The sequence below is a fragment of the Ovis canadensis genome, chromosome 2 (genome assembly GCF_042477335.2).
Source record: "Ovis canadensis isolate MfBH-ARS-UI-01 breed Bighorn chromosome 2, ARS-UI_OviCan_v2, whole genome shotgun sequence".
NCBI lineage: Eukaryota > Metazoa > Chordata > Mammalia > Artiodactyla > Bovidae > Ovis > Ovis canadensis.
The window spans coordinates 57041622-57058045 of NC_091246.1; the positions used below are offsets into that span (position 1 = coordinate 57041622).

At 39.1% G+C, this 16424-nt stretch overlaps 1 non-coding gene across 1 annotated transcript; it reads left to right on the forward strand.

Moving 5' to 3' along the window:
- The first annotated feature begins 10397 nt into the window (after positions 1 to 10397).
- LOC138434784 (U6 spliceosomal RNA) lies at positions 10398 to 10504 on the forward strand. The gene has a single exon (XR_011254864.1). It is a non-coding gene; the product is annotated as a U6 spliceosomal RNA (small nuclear RNA).
- The last annotated feature ends 5920 nt before the right edge of the window (positions 10505 to 16424 follow it).

A 16424-nucleotide genomic window follows, 5' to 3' on the forward strand; every position in this document is an offset into this window, starting at 1 on the left:
GATCTGGTCTTTATTGCTAAAACAGACATCTTTGAGTATCTGAATCACTGTATATGCCATATTTACTCTTGTGTAGGTAGGCCAATTTTCCTCCAGCTAAAGATATAATTTAAAATTATTTCTCCCTGCTTACTCCTCCACTTTCTCCCATTGCCTATGCTAAATAATTCAGCTCACAACTCCAAAAGTGCTGTGAGTCACCCAGCCCATCTATATTCTTTTAGGGTTATAGAGAAGGTCAAAACATGCAAAAAAAAAAAAAGGAGCCTATATGGAACAGACTTAGAGAAAAACTGGAAAAATCTCAACAGATCAAAGTAATCACTTTGACTGAACCAAATTTCACTTTTATTTTGATCTCATTTCCTGGAAAAGGCACACAATTCAGGAAGACTAGTTGGGCAAGGGAGTGAAAAATTCATTGCAGCTAGCCTGCTTCTCCTCTGAAGCTCCAGTTTTGAAACCTTTGCAATTATGAACTGGAAATCCATGTGTTACATAATGCATTTCTGGAAAAATGCCCAAGACACATATATGCTCTACGAAGCTCTAATACTAACATTAATCTAATGAACGGTATATTAGAAAATGATTTGTGTACATCCTAATGGAAAGCATATTTTCTGAGAGAAGCTTGTAGACTGAAATGCAAAAAATAATCCATCCCCTAAACACAGCTTCCAGCTACCACATCAACCAATAAGATAAGTTGGTGCACCTTTGCAGAAAGCTGAATGATTGCTCTGTTTTCTGTCGCCCAGGGGAAAGCATTTTCCAAATCTCGTGCAGGTGTCTGAGAGAGACTACCTAAAAGGAAAGAAGCTGAATTCTCCTTTTTGAGCCCCTGGATGACTTTTTTTTCATATATAAGCTTATTTTTTAAAATATCAGTTCATTTTTCAAATGCAGCAAAATCCAAGCCCCTGTTTATCCCAGGGGGTTAATTTGGTTAAACCTGCTACATCATATTGTGACTGGCCTCATATTTTACTCAAAAAGGCATAGCATCTTTTATCTTTTATTTATAGTGATCTTCATATTCATTTCTCAACTGAGGCAGGTATTTCAGGGAGAGCTTGCATTGATCTCTAATCTTTTTTCTCTCTCTCTTTTTGTAACGTACACTTTTGGCCCTTAAGAAATAGCTCTGATAGAAGTTTGCTTTTTTTTTTTTAAAGGAAAAGCAAGAGTTTGAGATCATGGATTTTTTTTAACCTGCTGAAGACAGAATCAGACTTTGTCACCCAGTAGGTGATATGGCTTTAAATAAAATCTGCATCCCACTATTTTTTTAAAGTGCATTTGTCTTCAAAAGATGGAGCTTGACTTGACTCTTTCATGTAGCTGACTTCTGATTATTAACAGGTGAGAGCGAGGCCAGGCTCTAAAGAGAGGCTTAAATGATATAGGAGATGAGAAATTAAATGCTCCTTGCCAACTACAGATGAATTCATGGGTACAACCTAGAGTCAAGACCAATAGATTCATAAATGCATTTTAAGGAATCTAAATCCCATCTAGTTGTCCTGAGAAGCAGCCAGAAGGAATTGCAAATCGAGGCATATACCTAACTCAGCTGTCTGGCAATAACAACAGCCTCGTTTCTCATGTCTCAAGTTGCCAGTGTGTGTCTGCATATTCAGTCGCTCTGTCATGTCCAGCTCTTTGTGACCTCATGGATTGTAGCCTGCCAGGCTCCTCTGTCCTTGAGATTTCCCAGACAAGAATACTGGAATGGGTTGCCAGGTCCTCCTCCAGGGGATCTTCCCAACGCTGGGATCGAACCATATCTCCTGCATCGGCAGGCAGATTCTTTACCACTGAGCCACCCAGGAAGCTGCCAGTACTGGCCGAGTAAAGTTTAAAACTGGAAACCCTGGGGATTCAGAGTCACTTTGAGTTGAGCCATGTAGATTAGTGCACACAAATTGAGCATGAGAGCCAGCAGCTCAATTTAGACTTATAGATGTAAATATAATTAACCCATGACTTTTCAACAGGTCGCTCCTCTTAGGGCCTTATTTTCTTGACAACCAGCATTATCCTAATTCAACTGGCATTTTTCTTTTCTTTCCCAAACTCCTTTCTGGACTCCACATATCTTTTTGAGTCTGATCATCTGTTCCATTTTCTCTTCTCTAGGAGAAACATGGATATTTCCCTCTGCGAAGCTCCAGAATCAGAGATACTCTGCAAATGATATGTCAAGTGTTATTGTCATGCTGCACATAGATCTCTGGTCTTGAGTGTATGTTAAGAAACACACTTGTCTTTTACTGCTTCTGGCACGATTACAAATTAGCGCTCTTCTAAGGGAAGCCCTAGAGAGCACAAAAATGGGAGTTTTATGAAGAGACTTTGTGATAGGAGATAGCTTGATAAAAAAGATTGAGCACAGGAACTGGGGTCCATTAGCAGCTCCATTGCTGACTAGCTGCAAATATTTGAGCAAACCACTTAGCACTCTCATCCTCAGTCTCCTCATGTAAAATGAGATGTGTAGGGTTAAATAATTTCTGCAATCTCTTCTAAGCCTTAAAACTCTACAACACAGAGAAGAGAAGGAACACTGTTTTGTTAACTCTTTCTCTAGGAAGAGATCCTTCTCACATTCCAGCACCACCTCTTGTTTTCAGACTGGATTTGCAGCAAGTTGGTGGAAGGCGTGTACAGGGTTAATTTCTTCCTCTTGTGGTTTAGTTTCCTCTGGCACATTGTGTCCAGCCTTAATATTTTACACTGTTAGCCATATCATCTTTTATCTTTTATTTATAGTGATCCTCATATTAATTTCTCAATAGCAGCTGATGCGGCAGCAGGGACAAGTCATTGATCTTCCAATTTATCCGCTACTCTTACATATCCTGAGGTTGAGGCAGCCTGGGGAGATTGATGGAGCCCTGATACCTGCCCAGGAGCTGGGTATTCCTCATGCATGAAAATCAACCACAGGAAACTGAAATTCAACAATCAGCAGCAATATCAGCCACCTCTCTAATAAATATAACAGGGCATTCTTTAATCATTGAAAGGGGTGTCTGGGATTCGGTAATGAAAGCACTCCTGCACAAAAGTGCCAGTGCAACTCTGGGCTGGCCAGGTGGTGGTAGATTTGGGTAGAGGGAGTGGAAGTGGGGAGGCTGTTTGCAGATACCAGCTTCTCACATGGCAAATATTCTTATTACTTGAGTCTCAAGCAAGTCACGAGTAAGCATATACTCCTTCACTTATGTAAAGCAAAATATTTCTCATGAAATTTTTTTTTTTAATTCTGCAAGAAAAACAACAGATCCTCCTCGGATCCTGTTAATGCCCAATGATGACAAAAGAAATGGCCCATGGAGCTGCATACACTCCACTGGTCACAGAGACTAGGTGAACAGTTGTGCCCAGAGCTCTGAGTCGTTTGCAGGCCCTCAGAGGGACAAACCACTAATTGATTCTTAAGGGAAGGTCTCCATTCCTTGACACAGCTAAACAGTGGCTTCTATCAAGCCTCTTTGTGGTCTCAGTTATCTTGAGCTGCTTACCTCTTGCCCCTATCTGCTCCTTAGCTAACCTGTCCTGCTTGAGATCAGTGTTGCAGACTTATTCGATCATCAGCTTTGTGCCTGTCTGGATAAAAACCCACCCACTGAGGCTTGGTACTCTCTTTTACAATCTGTAGCTGGGGAAACACGTAGTAAACGTGGAAGCAGAGTTTCACATGTTAGGCCACACACATGATGCTGAGGAGGCAAGTCAGCAAGAAGTCAACAGGTGGGGCAGATGTGGAACTATGTACAAGCAGAGCGTGCCCATCACTAGCCTGTAAAAATATCCCATTCTCTTGGTTATTACTCAGCATGCATACTACATAGACACACATATTACCTCTGCATTTTAAAAAATAATAGAATGACTAATAATGTCCTCCAGCGATAAACTAGAGTGTCAAGCTGCTCAGAAATTTCAGGCACAGAATTGCCAGAAACAATTTACTTCTAACAAACTGTGTTATGAAGATTTGGAGTATACATGGGGTTTGGGCAATGCAACAATAAAACAGACAGAACCTCACAAAGGTTTGTGCCTGGTGTGTACCTTCTCTTCGTCTGATTAAAAGAAGCTGAGTGGATTCTTTGAGTGTTGAAATCATAATAAGCATATCCAATGACTTTGTCTCGTACGGAACCACTGTTTGATATAAACTCACAATAAAAATATATATTTCTTCTAGCAGGTTTGAACACGTTATTTGCTTTTGTTCTCTGGATTCTCTTTGCTCCTTGAATTGAAATACAATTTTCCCTTTTGTTATCTAATCAGGCTTTATAGTTATTTATTTTTTGTTACTGTTGTGCTTAGTTGTGTCCAACTCTTTGTGACCCCAAGGACTATAGCCCACTAGACTCCTCTGTCCATGCAATTTCCCAGGCAAGAATACTGGAGTGGGTTGCTATCACCTTCTCTAGGAGATCTTCCTGACCCCAGGGATCAAACCCATGTCTCCTATGTCTCCCGTACTGCAGGCAAATTCTTTACCTGCTGAACTGTCAGGGAAGCCCAGCAGTTATTTACCAGTATTAATAAATAAAAATTCAAGTGAAAACTGGTTCCTCAACAAAATATAAGATATATAAAATGTAATATCATCTTGTACAAAGCATGACAAACTCATTGAAAATGATGAGCATGTTTTATGGATAGTATCTCACCGTGTTATTATTAGCAGTATGGTAGAAACAGGAGTAAGAACAATACAATAGTAATAATGATATTGTGTGTTGCTGCCATACACAATCTTCAAAACATCAGTAAGTACACAGTTTCCCTTGACCTTCAAAAAATCCTGTACAGTAGACAGGCCTGGTATTCTGATTCCCATTTTGCAGATGAGGAAACTAAATTCCAGTGATATTAACTGATTCACCCAACTAAGGAGACAAAGAGTCAGGCTTTCTAAGTACTAGTCTAGACCCCTCCCCAGGAACTGGTGAGACATAAAGTAACAACACTAATAATCAAAACAGAAACCAAGAACAAAACATCCCCAGAACTCTCCTGCTAAGAAGAGTTTTAAAGTAGCTATTGTTACAAGGTAGCTATTGTTACCTAGAGCTTATCAGAAACCAAAGAGCTCTGGGGTTCAGTAAAATGTGTCAGTTCAGGAAGTGAAGTGTCAGTTCAGTTCAGTCGCTCAGTCATGTCCAATTCTTTGCGACCCCATGAATCGCAGCACGCCAGGCCTCCCTGTCCATCACCAACTCCCAGAATTCACTCAGACTCACGTCCGTAGAGTCAGTGATGCCATCCAGCCATCTCATCCTCTGTTGTCCCCTTCTCCTGCCCCCAATCCCTCCCAGCATCAAAGTCTTTTCCAATGAGTCAACTCTTCACATGAGGTGGCCAAAGTACTGGAGTTTCAGCTTTAGCATCATTCCTTCCAAAGAACACCCAGGGCAGATCTCCTTTAGAATGGACTGGTTGGATCTCCTTGCAGTCCAAGGGACCCTCAAGAGTCTTCTGCAACACCACAGTTCAAAAGCATCAATTCTTCAGTGCTCAGCCTTCTTCACAGACCAACTCTCACATTCATACATGACCACTGGAAAAACCATAGCCTTGATTAGATGGACCTTAGTCAGCAAAGTAATGTCTCTGCTTTTGAATATACTATCTAGGTTGCTCATAACTTTTCTTCCAAGGAGTAAGCGTCTTTTAATTTCATGGCTGCAATCACCATCTGCAGTGATTTTGGAGCCCCCAAAAATAAAGTCTGACACTAGATAATTACAAAATGGAATCTGTAAAAAGTCATAGAATTTGACATTTGCTTGAAAAATAATTCATATTTGGGGAAGTAAAGGCCAGATATGACTTGAAACTGTTTAAAAATAAAATCCCTAAAGAAGTATCCTGCCTACCTGTGTTTTATAGCCTTAGCTTCAGAGTTTATGTGAACTATTTCTTTGGCTGTTCCCATCTAAAATATTACTTTCTATGAGACAGGAGCACTGCAAATAGATGACAATTTTATGGAAGAAGAGCTCTAGAGGATTTGGGGTCCATACACAGGAAAATCACTTAATAGTAAGCACATGAATGAGGAATAATAAAATGTGGAGGGTCAGGATACTTGATGTCAGTCATGAGGAAGGGGGGCTTTTTTGGGTCATAACTCTCCCTGCTGGTAGACTCTGTAAATTTCTAGGTGTTTGCTCAACACTGGCTTTATGCAGTAAAGTTGAGTCCTGGTGGTGTGGGCGGGGCAGGGGGTGGGGGTGGTGGCAGGCAGAGAGGGAAGTCAGCCCCTTCTTTCCACCTGAGAATCAGGATTGTCAGCTGAATGATTTAGGTAGCCAGGGGATTCTACAATAAAAGTTCAACCATGTTAGCAAATCTTTAAAAAAAGTGACCAATAAAAATATATAAAATGGTTGTGAACACGTGTGCAAACAGTTCAAGCTTACTGCACAAACAATTATCTTTGTTTTTATCTACATGCCCTTAAGATGCAGCCTGATGTTACCAAATGAATAAACCTTAAATATGGCAAAGTGAATCAAGCCATATAGAGGAGACAAAAAAAGGGGCAAGAGACAATACAAATTTGAATAATGAAAAACAAGCTTGATACATCTTTAAAATAGCCAAGAAGTCCCTGAAGAAGAAAACAAAGAAATCTAAGGCAGAACAGCAAGAAAGAGTATTTACCAACACTAAGAATATTAATAAGAACTTGCATCACTGGTTATTTAGGAACTCAGTAAATTTTCTTTGCTTTATCTGCACTACACTAAAAGCCACCTACTATAAATCCCAGAACTGCTGAAAAACATGCTTGTCAAACCCTTGCAACAGCTTGGGACTCTGTTATATAAACTTTGGGATACTATTAAACTTGAAGTAGAAAGCCTTTTGAAAATACATGTCCTTATCTGTTCTGGCATATTCATCCCCTGTAGGAGAGTTGTGTGATTCAAAGAACATTAAATAGTAAAATTTAAAAAAAAAAAAAAAGCAGTTGAGAAAACACAGCACTTCAAAAGGCTTAAATCTGGAAGCATTTCAAATACGAGGTTTAGGATTACCAGTACAGTTTCCTAATCTCCTAATTATTTGAGAATGAGGGCACTTTTATGTATCTCTCTGTTTGGAATCACTGGAAATATCAATTAAATATAACAAATTAAGAGACTCTCCCTTGGGATGTGAGATCATCTTATACACATGATGGCCTTCTGCTAGTGGTTAGTGATTCTTTAATCAATCCAGAGAGGTTTCCTAAGCCCAAGAAATTTGGTAAAACGATTTAGGGCTCACTTAGAGATGTTACTGTCATTAGAACTACATTTATCTTTGGAAAAAGAGATGATTTCTATATATAAGCCATGTTCTTCATAGTGATACCAAGATCTCTGAACTTATATAGAGAACATCCAATTTTATTCCACTTTTGTTCTTGCTACCCTTTCACAGTCCTTCTGTGCACAAAACATTGAGAAGTCATCTCACCAGAGTCACAGCAGCCATATGCAAACCACTTATCACCAGATACCACTGTTGCCATTGGGTGTCATGGCAACCAAAGACATGTACTACAGCCTCTGATGGGTAATAGTGAGGCTATGATCCTCAAGCATCCTCAGTGAAGCCACAGATGTTCTGAGTACATGTGGGGTAAATTTTATTTTCTCATTTTCTCTAATATGTTGCTAGAGAGATATCAAAAACTATTGCTGAAATTCAATGAATATGGTTTTATTACTTTTTATTAATGGCACCCCACTCCAGCACTCTTGTCTGGAAAATCCCATGGATGGAGAAGCCTGGAAGGCTGTAGTCCATGGGGTCGTGAAGAGCCGGACATGACTGAGCGACTTCACTTTCACTTTTCACTTTCATGCATTGGAGAAAGAAATGGCAACCTACTCCAGTGTTCTTGCCTGGAGAATCCCGGGGACGGTGGGGCCTGGTGGGCTGCCATCTATGGGGTCGCATAGAGTCGGACACGACTGAAGCGACTTAGCAGTAGCAGTAGCAGCAAGAGTCCTGTCTCTTTCAAGAACTGGGATGTATGTTTTGAGGGAGATAAACTATAGAAATATTCAACGGACAGATCATAATGGACTTAACTTTTCTGTTCTTTTGTACATTTTTGTTAAGACAAACTTCTGTTCTTGCCTTCTATTAAGGGTTCTATTAAAATAAAATTAACATGATAAACTGCACATACTTAAAGAACATAATTTGACTAAGTTCTGAAATATATATATATATATATATACCCATGAAACTGCCAACACAGTCAAAAAAAGGAACACTTCCATCACTTGCAAAAGTGTCTCCATACCTCATTCATAATGCCCCTATTTTCTTTCCACATTCCATCCCTCCACATCCCCAGATGACCACTGATAAGCTTTCTATTGTTATAGAGGTGTTTCCATTTTCTAAAATTTTATATAAATGGATTCACACAGTATCCACTCTTCTGCCTGGCTTCTTATACTCAGTGTAATTATTTTGAAAGTAATCCATATGTTTGTGGATATAATAATGGGAATATAATAACATTTTGCTGGGTGGTGTTTCATTGTATGAGTATACAATAGTATGTTTATTCATTAACCTGTTGAAGGATGCTTGATGTTGTTACAATTGTATTAAAAATAAAGGTGCTATGAAGATACATGTACAAGTCTTTGTATGAACAAATGCTTTTATTTTTCTTGAATCTTAAACATCTAGTTATAAAAAGGCTGGATCATATGGTAAGCTCTTACCATCCTTAACTTTCAAAGAAATATACAAACTGATTTCTGAAATAACTGTACCACTCTCCTGCCAGGCTGGATGAATTGCAAGCTGGAATCAAGACTGCCAAGAGAAATATCAACCATCTCGGATGGTTGCAGATGATATCATTCTAAAGTTAGAAAGTGAAGAAGAACTAAAAAGCCTCTTGATGAGGGTGAAAGAAGAGAGTGAAAAAGCTGGCTTGAAACTTAACATAAAAAAAAAAAACCCTAAGATCATGGCATCCAGTCTCATCATTTCACAGCTAATAGAAGGGGGAAAAATAGAAAGAGTAACAGATTTTATTTTTCTGGGCTCCAAAATCCCTGTGGATGGTGACGGCAACTATGAAATTAGAAGATGCTCATTCTTTGGAAGGAAAGCTATGACAAATCTAGACAGCATATTAAAAAGCAGAGACATCATTTTGCTGACAAAGGTCCATATAGTCAAACCTATGATTTTCCTAGTAGTCATGTACGAATGTGAGAGTTGGACCATAAAGAAGATTGAGCACTAAAGAATTGATTGATTTCATATTGTGGTACTGGAGAAGACTCTTGAGAGTCCCCTGGTCAGCAACGAGATCAAACGAGTCAACCCTAAAGGAAATCAATTCTGAATAGTCACTGGACAGATTGATGCTGAAGCTAAAGCTCCAATACTTTAGCCACCTGATGCAAAGAGCTAACTCACTGGAAAAGACTCTGACGCTGGGAAAGACTAAGGGAAAAAGGAGAAGGAGGCAGAGAATGAGATGGTTAGAAAGCATCACTGACTCAACAGATATGAATTTGAGCAAACTTCAGGAGATAGTGGAGGACAGAGTGCTACAGTCCATGGGTTTACAGAGTTGAACACGACTTAGTGACTGAACAACAACAGCAACAACAAGCAGTGTATAAACTTCCAATTTTTACACTGCCTCACCAGCACTTAGTGTGGTTGGACTCTAGTTCAACAGGTGTGCAGTGGTATCTCCTGTGGGTCTTTCCTTTTAGCTAGTAATTGATTGCATTGAGCAACTTCATGTGCTTATTTGGCATCCATACATCTTGGAAGGATCTCTTTTTAAATATTTTTGCTCATTTTTTTAAAATTTTCTAATTACTGAGTTTTGAGTTCTATTTGTGTTACAGATACAAGTTTTTTCAAATTTATAATCTGAAAATGTTTTCTTCCAATCTGTACCTTTTCTTCAAAGATGAAACTTAATTTATCAGTTTCTTTTCTTTTGTGGATCTTATTTTTGGTGTCATCTCTAGGAAATCTTGGCTTAACCAAGGTCAAACAGATTTTGTCCAAGTTTAACAGATTTATGTTTTGATCTATTTTTAGTTAATTCTTTATATGGTGTGAGGTAGGGATCAAAACCCATAGTCTTGCATACGGATATCTATGGATATTACCCATGTACTACATGTTTCCAGTGCCATTTGTCAAGAAGATTATTCTTTCTCTTTTAAACTGGCTTCGCACCTCTTCTGTAAGTTAATTGTCCTATATGTGTGGATATGTTTCTGGGATTGCTTGATTGACCCATGATATCTGCCTTTTGGTTATAATGTATCCTTTTGATGATTTCTTTTCACTTGCTCCTTTAAATAGTCTCCCAGGTGCTCGCTTCAGCAGCACATATACTAAAATTGGAACGATACAGAGAAGATTAGCTTGGCCCCTGCGCAAGGATGACACGCAAATTCGTGAAGCGTTCCATATTTTTAGAGCTAACACCTATCCTACTCAAACTCTTCCAGAAAATTGCAGAGGAAGGTAAACTTCCAAACTCATTCTATGAGGCCACCATCACCCTAATACCAAAACCTGACAAAGATGTCACAAAAAAAGAAAACTACAGGCCAAAATCTCTGATGAACATAGATGCAAAAATCCTCAACAAAATTCTAGCAATCAGAATCCAACAACACATTAAAAAGATCATACACCATGACCAAGTGGGCTTTATCCCAGGGATGCAAGGATTCTTCAATATCTGCAAATCAATCAATGTAATTCACCACATTAACAAATTGAAAAATAAAAACCATATGATTATCTCAATAGATGCAGAGAAGGCCTTTGACAAAATTCAACATCCATTTATGATAAAAACTCTCCAGAAAGCAGGAATAGAAGGAACATATCTCAACATAATAAAAGCTATCTATGACAAACCCACAGCAAACATTATCCTCAATGGTGAAAAATTGAAAGCATTTCCCCTAAAGTCAGGAACAAGACAAGGATGTCCACTTTCACCGCTACTATTCAACATAGTTCTGGAAGTTTTGGCCACAGCAATCAGAGCAGAAAAAGAAATAAAAGGAATCCAAATTGGAAAAGAAGAAGTAAAACTCTCACTGTTTGCAGATGACATGATCCTCTACATGGAAAACCCTAAAGACTCCACCAGAAAATTACTAGAGCTAATCAATGAATATAGTAAAGTTGCAGGATATAAAATCAACACACAGAAATCCCTTGCATTCCTATACACGAATAATGAGAAAGTAGAAAAAGAAATTAAGGAAACAATTCCATTCACCATTGCAACAAAAAGAATAAAATACTTAGGAATATATCTACCTAAAGAAACTAAAGACCTATATATAGAAAACTATAAAACACTGATGAAAGAAATCAAAGAGGACACTAATAGATGGAGAAATATACCATGTTCATGGATCGGAAGAATCAATATAGTGAAAATGAGTATACTACCCAAAGCAATTTACAAATTCAATGCAATCCCTATCAAGCTACCAGCCACATTTTTCACAGAACTAGAACAAATAATTTCAAGATTTGTATGGAAATACAAAAAACCTCGAATAGCCAAAGCAATCTTAAGAAAGAAGAATGGAACTGGAGGAATCAACTTGCCTGACTTCAGGCTCTACTACAAAGCCACAGTCATCAAGACAGTATGGTACTGGCACAAAGACAGACATATAGATCAATGGAACAAAATAGAAAGCCCAGAGATAAATCCACACACATATGGACACCTTATCTTTGACAAAGGAGGCAAGAATATACAATGGAGTAAAGACAATCTCTTTAACAAGTGGTGCTGGGAAAACTGGTCAACCACTTGTAAAAGAATGAAACTAGATCACTTTCTAACACCGCACACAAAAATAAACTCAAAATGGATTAAAGATCTAAATGTAAGATCAGAAACTATAAAACTCCTAGAGGAGAACATAGGCAAAACACTCTCAGACATAAATCACAGCAGGATCCTCTATGATCCACCTCCCAGAATGCTGGAAATAAAAGCAAAAATAAACAAATGGGATCTAATTAAAATTAAAAGCTTCTGCACAACAAAGGAAAATATAAGCAAGGTGAAAAGACAGCCTTCTGAATGGGAGAAAATAATAGCAAATGAAGCAACTGACAAACAACTAATCTCAAAAATATACAAACAACTTATGCAGCTCAACTCCAGAAAAATAAACGACCCAATCAAAAAATGGGCCAAAGAACTAAATAGACATTTCTCCAAAGAAGACATACGGATGGCTAACAAACACATGAAAAGATGCTCAACATCACTCATTATTAGAGAAATGCAAATCAAAACCACAATGAGGTACCACTTCACACCAGTCAGAATGGCTGCGATCCAAAAATCTGCAAGCAATAAATGCTGGAGAGGGTGTGGAGAAAAGGGAACCCTCCTACACTGTTGGTGGGAATGCAAACTAGTACAGCCACTATGGAGAACAGTGTGGAGATTCCTTAAAAAATTGCAAATAGAACTACCTTATGACCCAGCAATCCCACTGCTGGGCATACACACCGAGGAAACCAGAATTGAAAGAGACACATGTACCCCAATGTTCATCGCAGCACTGTTTATAATAGCCAGGACATGGAAACAACCTAGATGTCCATCAGCAGATGAATGGATAAGAAAGCAGTGGTACATATACACAATGGAATATTACTCAGCCGTTAAAAAGAATTCATTTGAATCAGTTCTGATGAGATGGATGAAACTGGAGCCGATTATACAGAGTGAAGTAAGCCAGAAAGAAAAACACCAATACAGTATACTAACACATATATATGGAATTTAGGAAGATGGCAATGACGACCCTGTATGCAAGACAGGGAAAGAGACACAGATGTGTATAACGGACTTTTGGACTCAGAGGGAGAGGGAGAGGGTGGGATGATTTGGGAGAATGACATTCTAACATGTATACTATCATGTGAATTGAATCGCCAGTCTATGTCTGACGCAGGATGCAGCATGCTTGGGGCTGGTGCATGGGGATGACCCAGAAAGATGTTATGGGGAGGGAGGTGGGATGTGGGTTCATGTTTGGGAATGCATGTAAGAATTAAAGATTTTTAAAAAAATAAAAAACTAAAAAAAAAAAAAATAGTCTCCCAGTAATAGAGCCTCACCATTTTACTGGACATACTTAGGTATACCTGAAATGCATTTGGTAAGTTGCTGGAATTTGCACTAAACCTTGAGTGCAAAATTTCCAAAGGTACTTTGAAATGTTGAGATGAAAAATTATGGATTCTTCAGCCTTCCCAATTCAACCTAATATATTCTAATCCATCCCAGGAAGCTACTTTTGTACACGTATTGGTCTGTAGAGTCTGGGGAGTATGTGAGTGGTATACGCAGGCTATACTAAACGATCATCATAGGAGGCGAAGGGAACATTAGATGAAATAGGTGGGAAAATTCTTATGACAACTGTTAAAACATTTCAAGTTTTTTTTTTTTAAGATTTCAGTTCAGTTCAGTTTAGTCCAGTCGCTCAGTTGTGTCCAAATCTTGGCGACCCCATGAATCGCAGCACGCCAGGGCTCCCTGTCCATCACCAATTCCAGGAGTTCACTCAGACTCATGTCCATCGAGTCAGTGATGCCATCCAACCATCTTATCCTCTGTTGTCCCCTTCTCCTCCTGCCCCCAGTCCCTCCCAGCATCAAAGTCTTTTCCAATGAGTCAATACTTTGCATGAAGTGGCCAAAGTACTGGAGTTTCAGCTGTAGCATCATTCCTTCCAAAGAACACCCAGGACTGAGCTCCTTCAGAATGGACTGGTTGGATCTCCTTGCAGTCCAAGGGACTCTCAAGAGTGTTCTCCAACACCACAGTTCAAAAGCATCAATTCTTTGGTGCTCAGCTTTCTTCACACTCCAATTCTCACATCCATACATGACTACTGGAAAAACCATAGCCTTGACTAGACGGACCTTTGTTGGCAAAGTAATGTCTCTGCTTTTCAGTATGCTATCTAGGTTGGTCATAACTTTTCTTCCAAGGAGTAAGCATCGTTTAATTTCATGGCTATAGTCACCATCTGCAGTGATTTTGGAGCCCATAAAAATAAAGTCTGAAACTGTTTCCCCATCTATTTCCCATGAACTGATGGGACCAGATGCCATGATCTTCATTTTCTGAATGCTGAGCTTTTAGCTTTTTCACTCTGCACTTTCACTTTCATTAACAGGCTTTTTAGTTCCTCTTCATTTTCTTCCATAAGGGTTGTATCATCTGCATATCTGAGGTTATTGATATTTCTCCCAGCAATCTTGATTCCAGCTTGTGCTTCTTCCAGTCCAGCGTTTCTCATGATGTACTTTGCACACAAGTTAAATAAGCAGGGTAACAATATACAGCCATGACGCACTCCTTTTCCTATTTGGAACCAGTCTGTTGTTCCATGTCCAGTTCTAACTGTTGCTTCCTGACCTGCATATAAGTTTCTCAAGAGGCAGGTCAGGTGGTCTGGTATTCCCATCTCTTTCAGAATTTTCCACAGTTTATTGTGATCCACACAGTCAAAGGCGCTGGCATAGTCAATAAAGAAGAAATAGATGTTTTTCTGGAACTCTCTTGCTTTTTCCATGATCCAGCAGATGTTGGCAATTTGATCTCTGGTTCCTCTGCCTTTTCTAAAACCAGCTTGAATGTCTGAAAGTTCATGGTTCATGTATTGCTGAAGCCTGGCTTCGAGAATTTTGAGCATTACTTTCCTAGCATGTGAGATGAGTGCAATTGTGCAGTATTTTGACCATTCTTTGGCACTGCCTTTCTTTGGGATTGGAATGAAAACTGACCTTTTCCAGTCCTGTGGAAAAGTTTTCCAAATTTTCTGGCATATAGAGTTCAGCACTTTCACAGCATCATCTTTCAGGATTTGAAACAGCTCAACTGGAATTCCATCACCTCCACTAGCTTTGTTCATAGTGATACTTCCTAAGGCCCACTTGACTTCACATTCTAGGATGTCTGGCTCTAGATTAGTGACCACACCATCATGATTATCTGGGTCGTGAAGATCTTTCTTGTACAGTTCTTCTGTGTATTCCTGCCATCTCTTCTTAATATCTTCTGCTTCTGTTAGTTCCAGACCATTTCTGCCCTTTATCGAGCCCATCTTTGTGTGAAATGTTCCCTTGGTATCTCTAATTTTCCTGAAGAGATCTCTAGTCTTTCCCATTCTGTTCTTTTCTTCTATTTCTTTGCATTGATCACTGAGGAAGGCTTTCTTATCTCTTCTTGCTATTCTTTGGAACTCTGCATTCAGATGCTTATATTTTTCCTTTTCTCCTTTGCTTTTCCCCTCTCTTCTTTTCATAGCTATTTGTAAGGCCTCCCCAGGCAGCCATTTTGCTTTTTTGCATTTCTTTTCCATGGGGATGGTCTTGATCCCTGTCTCCTGTACAATGTCATGAACCTCAGTCCACAGTTCCTGAGGCACTCATCTATCAGATCTAGGCCCTTAAATCTATTTCTCACTTCCACTGTAAAATCATAAGGGATTTGATTTAGGTCATACCTGAATGGTCTAATGATTTTCCCCACTTTCTTCAATTTAAGTCTGAATTTGGTAATAAGGAGTTCATGATCTGAGCCACAGTCAGCTCCTGGTCTTGTTTTTGTTGACTGTATAGAGCTTTACCATCTTTGGCTGCAAAGAATATAATTAATCTGATTTCAGTGTTGACCATCTGGTGATGTCCATGTGTAGAGTCTTTTCTTATTTTGCTGGAAAAGGCTGTTTGCTATGACCAGTGCATTTTCTTGGCAAAACTCTGTTAGCCTTTGCCCTGCTTTATTCCATATTCCAAGGCCAAATTTGCGTGTTACTCCAGGTGTTTCTTGACTTCCTACTTTTGCATTCCAGTCCCCTATAATGAAAAGGATATCTTTTTTGGGTGTTAGTTCTAAAAGGTCTTGTAGGTCTTCATAGAACCGTTCAACTTCAGTTTCTTCAGCGTTCCTGGTGGGGGTATAGACTTGGATTACTGTGATATTGAATGATTTGCCTTGGAAATGAACAGAGATCATTCTGTCATTTTTGAGATTGCATCCAAGTACTGCAATTTCAGACTCTTTTGTTGACCATGATGGCTACTCCATTTCTTCTGAGGGATTCCTGCCTGCAGTAGTAGATATAATGGTCATCTGAGTTAAATTCACCCATTCCAGTCCATTTTAGTTCGCTGATTCCTAGAATGTCAATGTTCACTCTTGCCATCTCTTGTTTGACCACTTCCAATTTGCCTTGATTCATGGACCTGACATTCCAGGTTCCTATGCAATATTGCTCTTTACAGCATCGGACCTTGCTTCTATCACCAGTCACATCCACAGCTGG